At 49.0% G+C, this 13,930-nt stretch overlaps 1 protein-coding gene across 3 annotated transcripts in view; it reads left to right on the top strand.

Moving 5' to 3' along the window:
* Positions 1-13,930, top strand: part of LOC119978085 (transcription factor SOX-13-like) — a 181,839-nt gene that overhangs the window by 50,256 nt on the left and 117,653 nt on the right. The window lies entirely within an intron of this gene.

Below are 13,930 nucleotides of genomic sequence, written 5' to 3'. Positions count from 1 at the left end.
CCATGCGTCACGTTGGCGCGGCCTTGACGACTGTCATCAAAGCCGCACTTCAAGCGTCACGCCGGCTGACGCGGCCGACATCATTGGCCGCGCATGCACAGGTTGGACAATGCCAACCTGCGCATGCACAGTTGGCGTCTTTTCCCTCAGCCGCCCGCAAGACGTGGTGGCTTGACCTTGCGGGGCGATGGAGGGAAAAGGGTGCGTCTGTTATGGACGCACGGCCCGCGATCGGTGGGCACCGATTGCGGGCCTATGCCCCCCTTGGCACGGCCGTGGTACTGCCGTGCCAATCGGGCCCCCAGATGCCCCAAACGGGCATCAGACGCCCGTTTCACGACGGCAGCGAGCAGGTGTGTTTGCTGCCATGTTGAAACGGGCGTGAAGGCCCGGCTGCTCAGCCCATCGGCCTCGGAGAATCGCCGCTCGCCGTAAAAAACGAGGTACGGTGAAAAGTATTTTTCCGCGAGCAGCTCCAACGGATCATTTAGTACATGAAAAGAAAACACGTGAAAGGGCAACTCAAGGTACAATGTAAATACAAAGACCCAGACATTGGGTGAAGCATACAGGAGTGTAGTATTAATCAGATCAGTCCATAAGAGGGTCATTTAGGAGACTGGTAACAACGGGGAAGAAGCTGTTTTTGAAGCTCTTTGTGCACGTTCTCAGACTTTGGTATTTCCTGCCCGATAGAAGTTGGAAGAGTGAGTAAGCTAGGTGGGAGGGATCCTTGATTGTGCTGCTCGCTTTCCCAAGGCAGCAGGAGGTGTAGATAGAGTCGATGGATGGAGGCGGGTTTGTGTGATGGACTGGGCGGTGTTCACGACTTTCCGAAGTTTCTTGCAGCCACACCAGGCTACGATGCAGCCAGATAGGATGCTTTCTAAGGTGAACCTGTAAAAGTTGGTAAGAGTCAATGTGGACATGCCAAATCTCCTCAGTTTCCTGAGGAAGTAAAGGAGCTGTTGTGCTCCCTTGGTCATAGCGTTGGCGTGGGTGGACCAGGACAGATTTTTCAACCATCTCCACCTCGGCCCTGTTGATGTTGACAGGGGCGTGTATGATACTTTGCTTCCTGAAGTCAATGACCAGCTCTTTAGTTTTGCTGACATTGCTGGCATTGAGGGAGAGATTGTTGTCGTTACACCATGCCACTAGGTTCTCTATCTCCCTTCTGACTCATCGTTCTTCGCGATCTGACCCACTAGGGTCAGGTCGTCAGCAAATTTGTAGATGGAGTTGGAGCCATATTTTGCTACGCAGTCATGTGTGTATAGGGAGTATAGTAGGGGGCTAAGTACACAGCCTTGTGGAGCCCCTGTGCTGAGGACCATTGTGGAAGATATGTTGTTGTTTATTCTTACTGATTGTGGTCTGTGGGTCAGAAAGTCGAGGATCCAGTTGCAGAGGGAGGAGCCAAGTCCTAGGTTTTGGAGCTTTGATATGAGCTTGGCTGGGATTATGGTGTTGAAGGCGGATCTGTAGTCAATAAGCAGGAGTCTGATGCAGGAGTCCTTGTTTTCGAGATGCTCCAGGGATGAGTGTAGGGCCAGGGAGATGGCGTCTGATGTGGACCGGTTGCAGCGTTATGCGAATTGCAGTGGATCAAGCCATTCTGGGATTATGGGGTTGATGCGCCTCATGACCAACCTCTCGACCATTTTGGTATCTCATGATCATAGAATCCCTACAGTGCAGAAGGGGGCCATCTGGCCCACTGAGTCCACACCGACACCTATCTAGGCCATATTCCTGTAACCCCACCAAACCTTGGGACAATTTAGCACAGTTAATCCACCTATCCTGCAGATCTTTGGACTGTGGGAGGAAACCGGAGCTTTTTGGGGAAGAGAGTCATTTCTACCACCTGTGCACATTTCCTAATTTGTTTCCACAAAGGTCTGGCTCCGATAGACTCTCGATCTGCCCTCTCTGTTCTCCTTAATATCTTAAAATCAACCTTCTAAATACAAGCACAAATCTCCTTGTAATTTAATCCTTAGAATCAATCCGATAGACTGCTCCTGCGGCCTTCCTATGGCGTAGTGCTCAGAATTGCTCAAAGTAGTCCAGGTGTGGTCTAAAGAGAATTAACCTAGATGAAGCATGACATCTGCCTTCTGAGTTCCAGGTCTCTGGATATAAAGATTAGCCTTTGGTAGCACTCTCTATCAAGCAGTCAGAACATTGTGGGCTGAAGTCCCACCCCTGGACTTGAGTGCAAAGACGAGCTACACTGTGCATCTTTCGGATGAGATATTAAAACCAGGCTTCAGGTGGATTGAAAATATTCCACTGTACCATTTTTAAGAGGAGCAAGGGATACCTCCTTGTGCTTAGGCTAGTATTCTATCCTTCAATCTACATCACAAAACCGGATTATCTGGTCAGAATCACATTGTTTGTGGGAGCTCCCTGTGTATAAATTTCCCACATTACCACAGGGACCTCATTTCAGAGGTTGGCTTTAGGGTGCTTTGGGTGGAGATCCATTTGTGAAAGGCGCTATATAAATGCAAGTCTGTCCTTCCTCAATTCAAAGGTTGGCTTCAGGATACTTTGGGTTGGACATCCATTTGTAAAAGGCGCTATGTAAATGCAAGTCTGTCCTTCCTCAATTCAAAGGTTGGCTTCAGGGTACTTTGGGTTGGACATCCATTTGTAAAAGGCGCTATGTAAATGCAAGTCTGTCCTTTCTCCTTTCTTTCCAACCACTAGGAGATACCTGGCTCCATCCATTTTAGATTGAAAGCGGAAGATTGGGGGGGGGGTGGGTGAAGATTTTTGCACAGCGCGTTTTGGTTTGGAAAGCGCTGCCTGAAACGGTAGGAATTGGATCTCCAGTTGAAAAGGAACAATTTGCGGGGCGATGGGGGAAAGGTCACGGAAGCAGGGCTAATTGTCTCAGAACTTGAACAGACATGACGCATCAAGTGGCCTCCTCCTTGCTGCGTGTTTCTCAGACCTAATATCCTACTCGGCTCAAGAGCAAGTTGCACGGGATTCTGTTTTGCTCTATAGTTTGCAATTTGTAGCGGTTTTTGAAGTGAAGCGAATGCTGCCACAGAGAGCGAGTTCTTTCCTATTCTGTGTCTCAAACTGCTGTTCTTAATTGTATTGCTGAGAACTGCTTCCGTTTCCCCTGCAGATAGAAAGATACTTTGTGCTTGAAAGCGTATCTCTATCCTTACATAAAATCTCGTCTTCAATCTTCCCATTAGACTGAACAGTCAGCTTGTTTATTTAATTTCACTTATCTTTGTTCCATCGCTGTGCAACCCACGAACATTGATCCAACTGAAATAAATTGAAACTTGGTGAAGTTTTTTGCAGGCCCTCGAAACGCTCCCAATGATATATTTAATATTCTATTCTCCAGATACAATGTGCAAATTGGCGTTTGCGTTTCCTGGATTACAGCAGTAACCACACTTCAAAACGTTAAATGCAAACATGTACAGTCTCAAGGTGCTTACAGAGCCATGGCTGCAGATGACCTAATCTGGGAACTGATTATTGAAGGTTACATGACATTTAGGAAGGAGAGGAAGCGAGGGAAAAGGCGGAAGAGTGGCTCTGTTAATTAATGTTGGTGCCAGCACAATAGAAAAGGATGGACAAAGTTCAGGAAACCAGGATGTAGAAGTGGTTTGGGAGGAGATGAGGAATGATAAAGGCAAGAGGTCACTTGTGGGAGTGGTGTCCAGGCCTCCGAACAGGAACCATGCGGTAGGTCGAAACACGGAAGGAATAATGGGAGCTTGACAGAAAAGTACAGTGATAAACAAGGGAGATTTTACAGGAAAAATCAAATGATCAAAGAAAGCCTGAATGAGGAATTAATAGAACGTTTTTGGGGTAGTTGCTTTGAACAGCATGCTCTGAGGCCAACCAGAGAGCAGTCTATACTAGACCTGTTTATTTTTACAAGATAGGATTAATTAATAAACTCACAGTGAAGGTGCCCCTAGGTAGCAGCGATCATAATATGAATCAATTTTATACTCCATTTGAGGGAGAGAAGAGTGGGTCCGAGATGCATATTTTAAACTTAAATAACGGCAATTATGAGGCCATAATAAGAATAAAAATCTTTATTATTGTCACAAGTAAGCTTACATTAACACTGCAATGAAGTTACTGTGAAAATCCCCTCGTCGTCACATTCTGGCACCTGTTCAGGTATACAGAGGGAGAATTCAGGATGTCCAAGTCACCTAACAAGCACGTCTTTCGGGACATGTGGGAGGAAACTGGAGCACCTGGAGGAAACCCACACAGACATGGGGAGGACATGCAGACTCTGCACAGACAGTGATCCAAGCCGGGTCCTGGTGCTGTGAAGCATCTGTGCTAACCACTGTGTCAACATGCTGCCCTTGAAAGCAGAGCTAGTTAAAGTGAACTGGCAAATGAAGGTGAGGGTTAGGTTAATAGAAATGCATTGACTGACATGCAAGGGAATATTTTTCAATACACAGGACACGATCCAACGGCCATGCTGCACCCTAAAAGCAGCTTGCAGTGTGGCCAGTGAAAGCCGGGAGACCCCCCTGCCAGATCTACTCGCCTCGCAACACCTCACAAGACCAAGCGTGATCTTGTGAGACGTTGCAATGTAAATCCCGCCCACAATGTCAAGTCTGCATAATTGAGCGATGCAGTTAGCCTCACTCCAACGTGCAGATTCCCGACACATCAGAGGCTTTGGGATTCAACCTCTTCGCTGCAGAGACCTCGGGTGAGCGCCGCTCAGCACTGGTCCTCACAAACGGGGGCCGGATGGATTAGCACTCGTGGGGGTCTCCCAGGGGATCAGAGCCCCCAGCTGCATGCCCTTTGGGCAGGGTGGTACCCTTGCACTGCTGGTGCCACCTGAGTGCCCATGCCAGCTGTCAGCGCCACTTGGGGCCAGGGTGCCAGGCTGGCACTGCCAGGGTGCCAGATTGGCACTACCAAGGTGCCAAGATGGCAATTTGTGCGCCCGTGCGATCAGGCCAGGATTATCCGGCGTGGTTTTGGGGGGGGGAGGGGATTGTTTCGGGGGCCTCGGGGATCAGGGTGGCATTTAAATTTAGCATCCCAGGCTCTCGCTACACCGGGGAGTTCTGGCGAGCGAAGCTCCTTGCTTTACAAAATGGAGCTCTGTGCGACCTTGGCTGTGTGTTCCCAATTCAGGCCCCTTATTTAACGCGAGTCGCGTTGAATAGCCATGTGGTGCTCGGTACTGTGAGTGCTGGGGAACAAGCTGCTAACCACGCTCGCTAGGGGACTTTGTTCCTGTTGGAAGAATCGCGCCCAGAATGGACATTCTAATGAAAAAGGAAAATTTCAAGAATTAACCATCTGTGGTTAACTAAAAAAAATTGAAGATAGGATCAAATCGAAAGAAAAACGATATAATTGCACAAAGATGGGTGGCAGATCAGAAGATTGGACAAAATATTTTAAAAAACAGCAAAAAGAGATTTTATAAATATTTAAAAAAATGAGTCAGGTCAGCCCTGTTGTGCAGTGGGTTAGCACTGCTGCCTCACGGCACCAAGGTCCCCGGTTCGATCCCGGCCCCGGGTCACTGTCCGTGTGGAGTTTGCACGTTTTCCCCGTATCTTCATGTGCAGAGTAGGTGAATTGGCCACGCTAAATTGCCCCTTAATTGGAAAAAAAGAATTGGGTACTCCAAATTTATTTTTAAAAAGAAAGAAGTTAACAATGTGAGCATTAGTCCGACAGAAAGTGGATTTGAGAATTAATAATAGAAAACAAGAAAATGATAGATGAATTAAACACGCATTTTGCATCTGTCTTCACAATAAAGGATACAAGTAACGTCCTAGAAATAGGTGTAAATCAGGAAATGGAAGCGAGGGAGGAACTTACAATCACCAGGGAAGTGATATTGAGCAACTTCATAGAATTTACAGAGCGGGAGACCATTTGGCCCATCGAGTGTGCACCAGCCCTCAGAATGAGCACCCTACTTAAGCCCATGCTTCCACCCTATGTCGTGTACAGTATTGATCTCCTTATTTAATGAAGGATGTAAATGTGTTGGAAGCAGTTCCGAGAATGTTTACTAGACTAATACCAGGAATGGGTGGGTTGTTTTTCGAGGAAAGGTTGGACAGTTTGGGCATGTTTCTCCTAGAGTTTAGAAGAGTAAGAGGCAACATCCTAAGAGGAAGAGGAAAATTCCTAAAGGGTCTTCGGAGAATCTAGAACCAGGGGTCACGGTTTAAACATAGGGGGCTGGATTCTCTGCACCCCGATGCCAAAATCGTGACCGGTGCAGGTGCGGAAAATCCATTTTCCCGCAAGGAATCGGGACCGGCGGCGGTTCCCCGATTCTGCGGGCCCCGAAAAGCAGCGTGTTCGGGGAGTGCGCTGCGCCACCTGGGATCTGCCTGGGGCCATCGCCAGAGGCCCGCTCAGCTATTCTCCGCCCCGACCGGCCTAAGTCCCGACGGCGTGGATCTAATGTGATCCAGCCGATCGGGATACTCGCGTGGCGGCTGCGGACTCAGTCGGCGGCTGTCCTGGTCAGGGGTGGGCCGATCGAGGTCCGGGGGGGGGGGGGGGGGGGGGGGGGGGCCTTGTAGGCGGCCGGGGAATGTTTGTGCAGATGTTTGAGGGTTGGGTGTACGGCCGTTTGGGGGTTTCCTTTTCGGGTCCAGCTCCGGCACGGCCGCTGGAGGCTGCCGCCGTGCGCATGCGCGGCCTCCGACCCGGAAGGGCGGGGGCCGTATCTGCAGCAAAAGCTGCTAGATCCACGCCGGGTCCCTGCTAGCCCCCTGCAGGGCGAGGAATTTGTGTCCCTTTCATGCCAATTTTTCTGGCGTGAAACCCCACCGTTTTGACTCCGGCGTGGGGACATAGTCCCAATAACGCAGAATCCAGCCGAGGGGGTGTCCCATTTAAGACAGAGGTGAAGATAATTTTTTTTTCTCTGAGAGCTGTGAACCGTTGGAGCTCTCAAAAGGCAGTGAAGACACAGTCTTGAAATATTTTTAAGGCCGTGGTAGGTAGATTCTTAATAAGCAAGGAGGTAAAAGGTTCGAGGGGCCGAGTGGCCTACTCCTGCTCCTAATTCAGATGTTCTTTTGTACTTCGCTTAAAATCCATGGAGGATTTAGCTGGAGTAAATGGAGAAAAGTATTTTCCCGTGGCAGAAAGGTTTATTTGTGGCAATGAGAAGAGACTGTGAAAAGCCCCTAGTCGCCACAATCCGGCGCCTGTTCGGTAACACTGTGGGAGAATTCGGAATGTCCAAATTACCTAACAGCGCCTCTTTCGGAACTTGAGAGGAAACCGGAGCACCCGGAGGAAACCTTCGCAGACACGGGGAGAACGTGCAGACTGCACACAGACAGTGACCCAAGCCGGGAATCGAACCTGGGACCCTGGCGCTGTGAAGCAACAGTACTAATCAATGTGCTACCGTGCCGCAAGTCGAGGGGTCAATAACCAGGGGGCATAGATTTATGAGGTAGAAGGCTAAGAGGGCAGTTGAGGAGAAACCTTTTCACCAAGAGAAACCTTTTCACATTGAATATATTCAAGAGGCGGCTGGATATAGCACTTGGGGAGAATGGGATCAAAGGCTATGGGGAGAAGGCAGGATTAGGCTATTGAGTTGGATGATCAGCCATGATTGCGATGAATGGCGGAGCAGGCTCGAAGGGCCCAAAGGCCTCCTCCTGCTCCTATCTTCTATGTATCTATGTAATTAGCAAAAGAACCCAAAGCAACATGAGGAAAACCATTTTACTCAACAATTGGTTAGGATTTGCTTCATAGGGTGGTTCATACACATTCATTTAGTAACCTTCGAAAGGGATTTGGATACATTTATTTCTATTTATTCGAGGATGTGAGTATCCCTGGTGGGGCCAGCGTTTATTGCCCATCCCTAACTTCCCTTGTGAAGGTGATGGTGAGCAGGTTCCTTGAACTGTTGCAGTTCAGGTAACATAGGTACAGTCACAGCGCTGGAGTTACAGGATTTCGACCCAGTGATTTTAAAGGACTGGTTCCAAGTCAGGATGGTGCCTGGCGTAATGGGGGAATTTGCAGGTGGTGATTTTCCCAGGCATTTGCCACCTTTCTCCTTCTGGGTGGAAGGTGCTGTTGAAGAAGCCATTGCAAGTCGCTGCAGTGCACTTTGCCCATGGTACACATGGCTGCCACTGTGTGTCGGTGGTGGTGGGGATGAATGTTTGAGGTGGATGGGGTGCTAGTCCAGCAGGTTGCTTTGTCCAGGGTGGAGTTGAGTTTTTTTTTTTGAACGTTGATGGAGCTCATACGGGCAAGAGTTGAGTACCCCGTCATAATCCTCACGTGTACCTTGTAAGATGGTGGACAGGCTTTGGGGAGTCGGAAGGTGAGTTACTCCTCGCAGGATTCCCAGCCTCTGACCTGCTCTTGTTGCAATGGTATTAATCTGGCGTCAATGGTAACCCCTAGGAGGTTGATAGTGATTCTGGCTGTGCCCCCCCCAGGTTGCTAGTGTCACCTGGGCATCCGAGCAGTGCCAGGCTGGCACCTGAGTGACACTGCCAGGGTGAAACAGGTGACATCAGCAGTGCCAGGGTGCCACCCTGCCCAGAGGCCAACCACCCGGGGGGCCTCCGATCACCTGGAAGAGTCACCGTTTGTGGGGACTACTGCTAAACGGCTCCCGGCTGGGGTCTCCTCGGCAAGGCCGTTAGATCTCTGGGCCGGCGAGTCCTGTCATTGGTATAGTTAAGTGAGCAGTTAAGCTCACTTCACTCTGCACGCCTGAATCCCACCCATTTTGGGCAGGATCCAGATTGCGATGTCTCGTGAGATCTCGTTAGATCTCGCGGGGCGAAACGACCGTCAGGAATCCTAGAAGAGACTTCTCACGGGATTTACCGGCCATGTCCCATGCCGAATACGGTTTCCTACCACAAGTCCTGAAAGACGTGTTGTTAGCTGAATTGGAGATTCTGAATTCTCCCTCTGTGTCCCCGAATAGGCGTCGGACTGCGGCGACTAGGGGATTTTCGCAGTAACGTCATTGCAGCGTTAATGTATGCTTACTTGTGACAACAATAAAAGATTATTATTATAGTGAGGGAGAGTTTGTTGTCATCATCCAAAAGCAGAGTGGCCATTTCCAGGTGTATGCTAATTTGCCCACAGGTAACTTGTGTGCAATAAAATGAGTGATGTTGCAGCTTTGGTTTAGACAAGCCACAATGGCGTATTGAGTCATAATCACCTTTACTGGACCTATTGTTACTCTGTTATTGCAGTGTGATTCATTAAATTAACCTAATATAGCCAATCAGTAGGTTATGCCTATTTCTTAGCCCCAGACTTTGCATAATCCACCAAACTTCTCCCTGCCCCATCATGTGAGTGCAACTCCGTGCAGTCACCCCTGTGTAAAGTTGAGAACGGAAGACCTGGGGCGGGACATTTGAACAGGATTTAGGCTGAAACTCTGCTGCTTTGTTGAGGGAAAGTTGCATTGTTAGGGGTGAAGTTCCTTGAGATCCCATCCAATTGGTTCAAGTTGATGCCGAGATGCCAACCATTGCTTGGTGAAGGGCCGAAAATGCACCTGGTGTCCATCCCAATATTTGTCGTTGAACCAATAACACTAAAAACAAATGGTGATAACTGGTCATGCATTCCATTGCTGTTTGTGGGGAGGCTCCTGATACAGAAAGGCTATCATACTAACAATCACTGAACTCACGGTTGATGCACTGAGAGAAGTCCCTTGGGGCACTTTGATTGTGTGACTGGGGGCAAGACTTGTTTTTCCCCCAATCGCTGCTGGGTGGGATTCTCCGACCTCCCCGCCGGGTCGGAGAATCGCCGGGGGGGGGGGGGGTTTGAATCCCGCCCCCGCCGGCTGCCGAATTCTCTGGCGCCGGAGATTCGGTCGGGGTGGGAATCACGCCGTGCCGGACGGCGGCCGCTCGCAGCGCCCCCCCCCCCCCCCCCCCCCCGGCGATTCACTGACCCGCGATGGACCAAAGTCCAGCTCGTTCTATGCAGGTCCCGCCGGTGTAAATTGGACTAGGTCCCTTACCAGCAGATCTGGCGGTGCGGGTGGGCTTAGGGGTCCTTGGGGGGGGGGGGGGGACCTAGCCCCGGGGTGTGCCCCCACGGTGGCCTGGCCCACGATCGGGGCCCACTGATCCCCGGGCGGTCCTGTGCCGTGGGCGCACTCCTTTCCTACTCGCTAGACATGTAAGCTTCCGTGATGGCCGGTGTGAAGGTGAACCCCCCCCATGCGCATGCACAGGGATGTCATCAGCAGTCACTGACGCTCCCGTGTATTGCCGGACCTGCGCTGGCCGGCGGAGTCCCTTCGGTCCCGGCTGACGTGGCGGCAAAGGCCTTCCACCCCGGCCGGCAAAGCGCAAACCACTCCGGCGCCGGCCTAGCCCCTGAAGGTGCGGAGGATTCCGCACCTTTGAGGCGGCCCGACGCGGGAGTGGTTCACGCCACTCCGTCCCGCCAGTACCCCCCACCCCGCCGGGTAAGGGAGAATCTGATGTAGACCAAAAAACAGGGCAGGGCAGGGTGGGAAATGTTCCTCCTGAGGATTAACTCTCAAATGAAGTTTGTTTCACAACAGTCAAGCTTTCTATCCTTTCATGTATCCCATCATAGATAGTTCTGTAAGCAGAAGGAATATTGAGGCAAATGGAGAAAAGGAGGACGTTGGGATTTGAAGAGCAGCAGCAACAAATTAAATGGTGGAAGATCTTAATAGGGTGGATAACCTCCTCTTGTATCTGCCTCTACGTGCATTTTGCCTTGACTGAAAGTATGCTTTGATGTTCTCCTTCCCATGTTCGGTTGTGTTGGTGAACGGGGCAGCATGGTAGCACAGTGGTTAGCACAGTTGCTTCACAGCTCCAGGGTCCCAGGTTCGATCCCCGGCTTGGTTCACTGTCTGTGCAGAGTCTGCACGTTCTCTCCGTGTCTGCGTGGGTTTCCTCCGGGCGCTCCGGTTTCCTCCCACAGTCCAAAGACGTGCAGGTTAGGTGGAGTGGCCATGCTAAATTGCCCTTGGTGACCAAAAAGGTTAGGTGGGGTTACTGGGTTACGGGGATGGGGTGGGCTTGAGTGGGGTGCTCTTTCCAAGGGCCGGTGTAGACTCGATGGGCCAAATGGCTCCTTCTGCACTCTAAATTCTATGATTTCTAGGATGATTTTTATCTTAAATTTTGGAGTACGTTTCTTTAAATTTGGGATTGTGGAAGAAAACATTTGGAACCTTGATGATATTAAAAGAGCAACTTGCAGTATGTTGCAATGTGCTACTGAAAATAATCACCGTAATGTGCAGTAATGGATTCGGCGATACAATAACATGCCATTGATTATCTCTTGTGTGAATTTCTTCCCTTCTGCTGAATTGAATAAATGCATACTCTATGTTGTAAAAGTTCCTGCTGCAAAATCTGCTACTTTATTATCCCCATAGTAACTGGAATGAGTGATCTTGGGACTAGAGTGAGGTACTGGAGGATGACAAATATAGAATTACCTGGAGGCTGACCAGTGCCGTGACTGTTGGTGGCCCAATAATTATGTATCCGATTGTACTCTTTTACCAAAAATGTATAATCCATTACATTTTTTTTATCCCCGAGATGCCCATTCTAATCTTGCACTTGGGATCAAGAGCTGATTCCAGCCTCTTGATGGATTTATCCCATCAGTAGCTGATGATACAAAGCAGATTTGTTCCTATTCAATACCCAGTCTGGATTAAGGTAACAGACCTGGACTTAGAGATAACACTGTCGATGCTAGAGGTGCCCATTGTGTTTCGTATTAAGGAAAAGGGAAGCTCCTTATTACTACTTAGCATGTTCTGCCGGACCATCCACTGTGTGGATGGGTTGAAGGGTGCCAGGATTGTATTCTCCTGCAAAGCCCCCACTGCCAGGTAGCCCATAAAAGGCTCACATTTGTATAATAGAAATAGAAGTTTTTTACACAGTTGGTGATAGTGGCCTGGAATGCACTGACAAGTGAGGTGGTTGAGGCAGGTATGTTAGCGACCTTTAAGACTTATCTGGATAGACACATGAACAGACAGGGTATAGAAGGATACAGGCGGTTAGTCTAGATAGGACACGTGATCGGTGCAGGCTTGGAGGGCTGAAAGGCCTGTTCCTGTGCTGTACTGTTCTTTGCTCTTTGTGAGTGAGGCCTGCAGGGCATTGGGCACGAGGTTGGAAACAACTCTAATAATATTGCCTGTGATGCAATGGAATTTGTCCTCTTTGTACAGAGCTTTGCACAATACTCGTGGCAGCAACTGCTGTCCATGTGTAAGTTTGCGAATGCTGTGGGGTGGGTTTTGAGATCCGTTTGTACCCTCAGTCACCTCATTGTTGCCAGTGCCATTGTAGGAGGATTGAGGCAGTATTGGCAATATTCTGTTTCGATTGTCTGGAGCTTGATGGCAGAATGATACTGACTCAGAAGGACTGGGAGCCCCTGCGTAGAGTTGACAGGTTATCGCAGTTGGAGAATTGGCGAGGGATTATTTTCAAGTGATTTCCAGTTGTTGCTGTGCAGACTGTTAGGCGTGAACTACCAGATATTTATACTGCGGGATTTCTCTGGCTAAAGATTGCTGAAAAGATTAGAGAAGGATTGTCAAATCGATACTTACTTTAAAAAATATATATTTGGTTTTCTCTGATTTGAGTTCTTCCTTCCGACACTGCGTTGCCCAGTTCAAACCCAAAAGACTATTTCACCTATCCTGTAGAGGCCTTTAAAATGCCAGCGTTGAAAGTTCCACTATGTGCCATGATGGAGGTCAGAACATTTAAGTGATGCATGTGGTTACTTTACACAGTCCTGTTAAACAATACACCAAATATTTTTTCTTTAATTTAGAGTACCCAATTATTTATTTTTCCAATGAAGGGGCAATTTAGCGTGGCTAATCCACCTAACCTGCACATCTTTGGGTTGTGCGGGTGAAGCCCACGCAGAAATGGGAATCATTTGCAAACTCCACACGGACTGTGACCCAGGGCTGGGATTCGAACCCGAGTCCTCAACGCCTAGTCCCAGTGCTAACCACTGCGCCACATACCACCCTTCAACACACTAAATATAACAGTCCATGGAATTTCAGTCCCTTTGTCTATGTCCTGGGTTAATTACAATTTCAGCTGCCTGATCGGTCATGCAATAGTATTGTGCTTTCTGTGATTGGGAATGCGAAACATAGAAAAGGAAAACCATCATTTTAAATAAGTTACAAACAAAATTGACTGAAAGAATGATTTCTGACTTCGATGGGTGAAAGTTCACTAATCTAAGATGGGTGTCATTTGGCAGCATTCGGATAGCACTGTTTCTTGCTAACCATTATCAATAACACCACCACTCAAGCAGCCTGCTGGGGATATACAAGAGGGAGCTCATTTGCATGCATGAGTGTATTGTTTGGGCACCATTCTCATTCAGCGCTATTGCTGAATAATTTCTTTTCCCCTCTTGAGAACGGAGCTAGATTTCCACTCGTGCCCCTTGAACTTCACATCAAGTTGCCACTCTTGATAGTAGGTGTGGGCAGGCTGTGCAGGGACAAGGGCTGAGTGAGGCGTGGCGCCAAGCTTATTCCAAAAGACGTCATTAAATAACAATTGGGAGTCGCTGACGTTATGTTAGCACTCTATGTCTCAGCCCAAATCCACAAGAGACCTAGTTCTAAGATCGCACTCGCTGAATGGAGCTGATGGATTATGATCCAGGGATTGAAACTGGAGCCTTTGTGACTGGCGATTCAGTACGACAACATGAGGTGTAGTTACTGACTTTACCATGGGGGGACAGATGGGGCTTCGGTCTTGTCCTTCCAGCTGCCTCTCATTGGTAGCTGATATTTTCTGAGCAGCTCTTGTTCTTC

The sequence above is a fragment of the Scyliorhinus canicula genome, chromosome 15 (genome assembly GCF_902713615.1).
Source record: "Scyliorhinus canicula chromosome 15, sScyCan1.1, whole genome shotgun sequence".
NCBI classification, from domain to species: domain Eukaryota; kingdom Metazoa; phylum Chordata; class Chondrichthyes; order Carcharhiniformes; family Scyliorhinidae; genus Scyliorhinus; species Scyliorhinus canicula.
The sequence above is the reverse complement of the archived record's forward strand: the minus strand, read 5'-3'. Positions and strand labels throughout refer to the sequence as shown.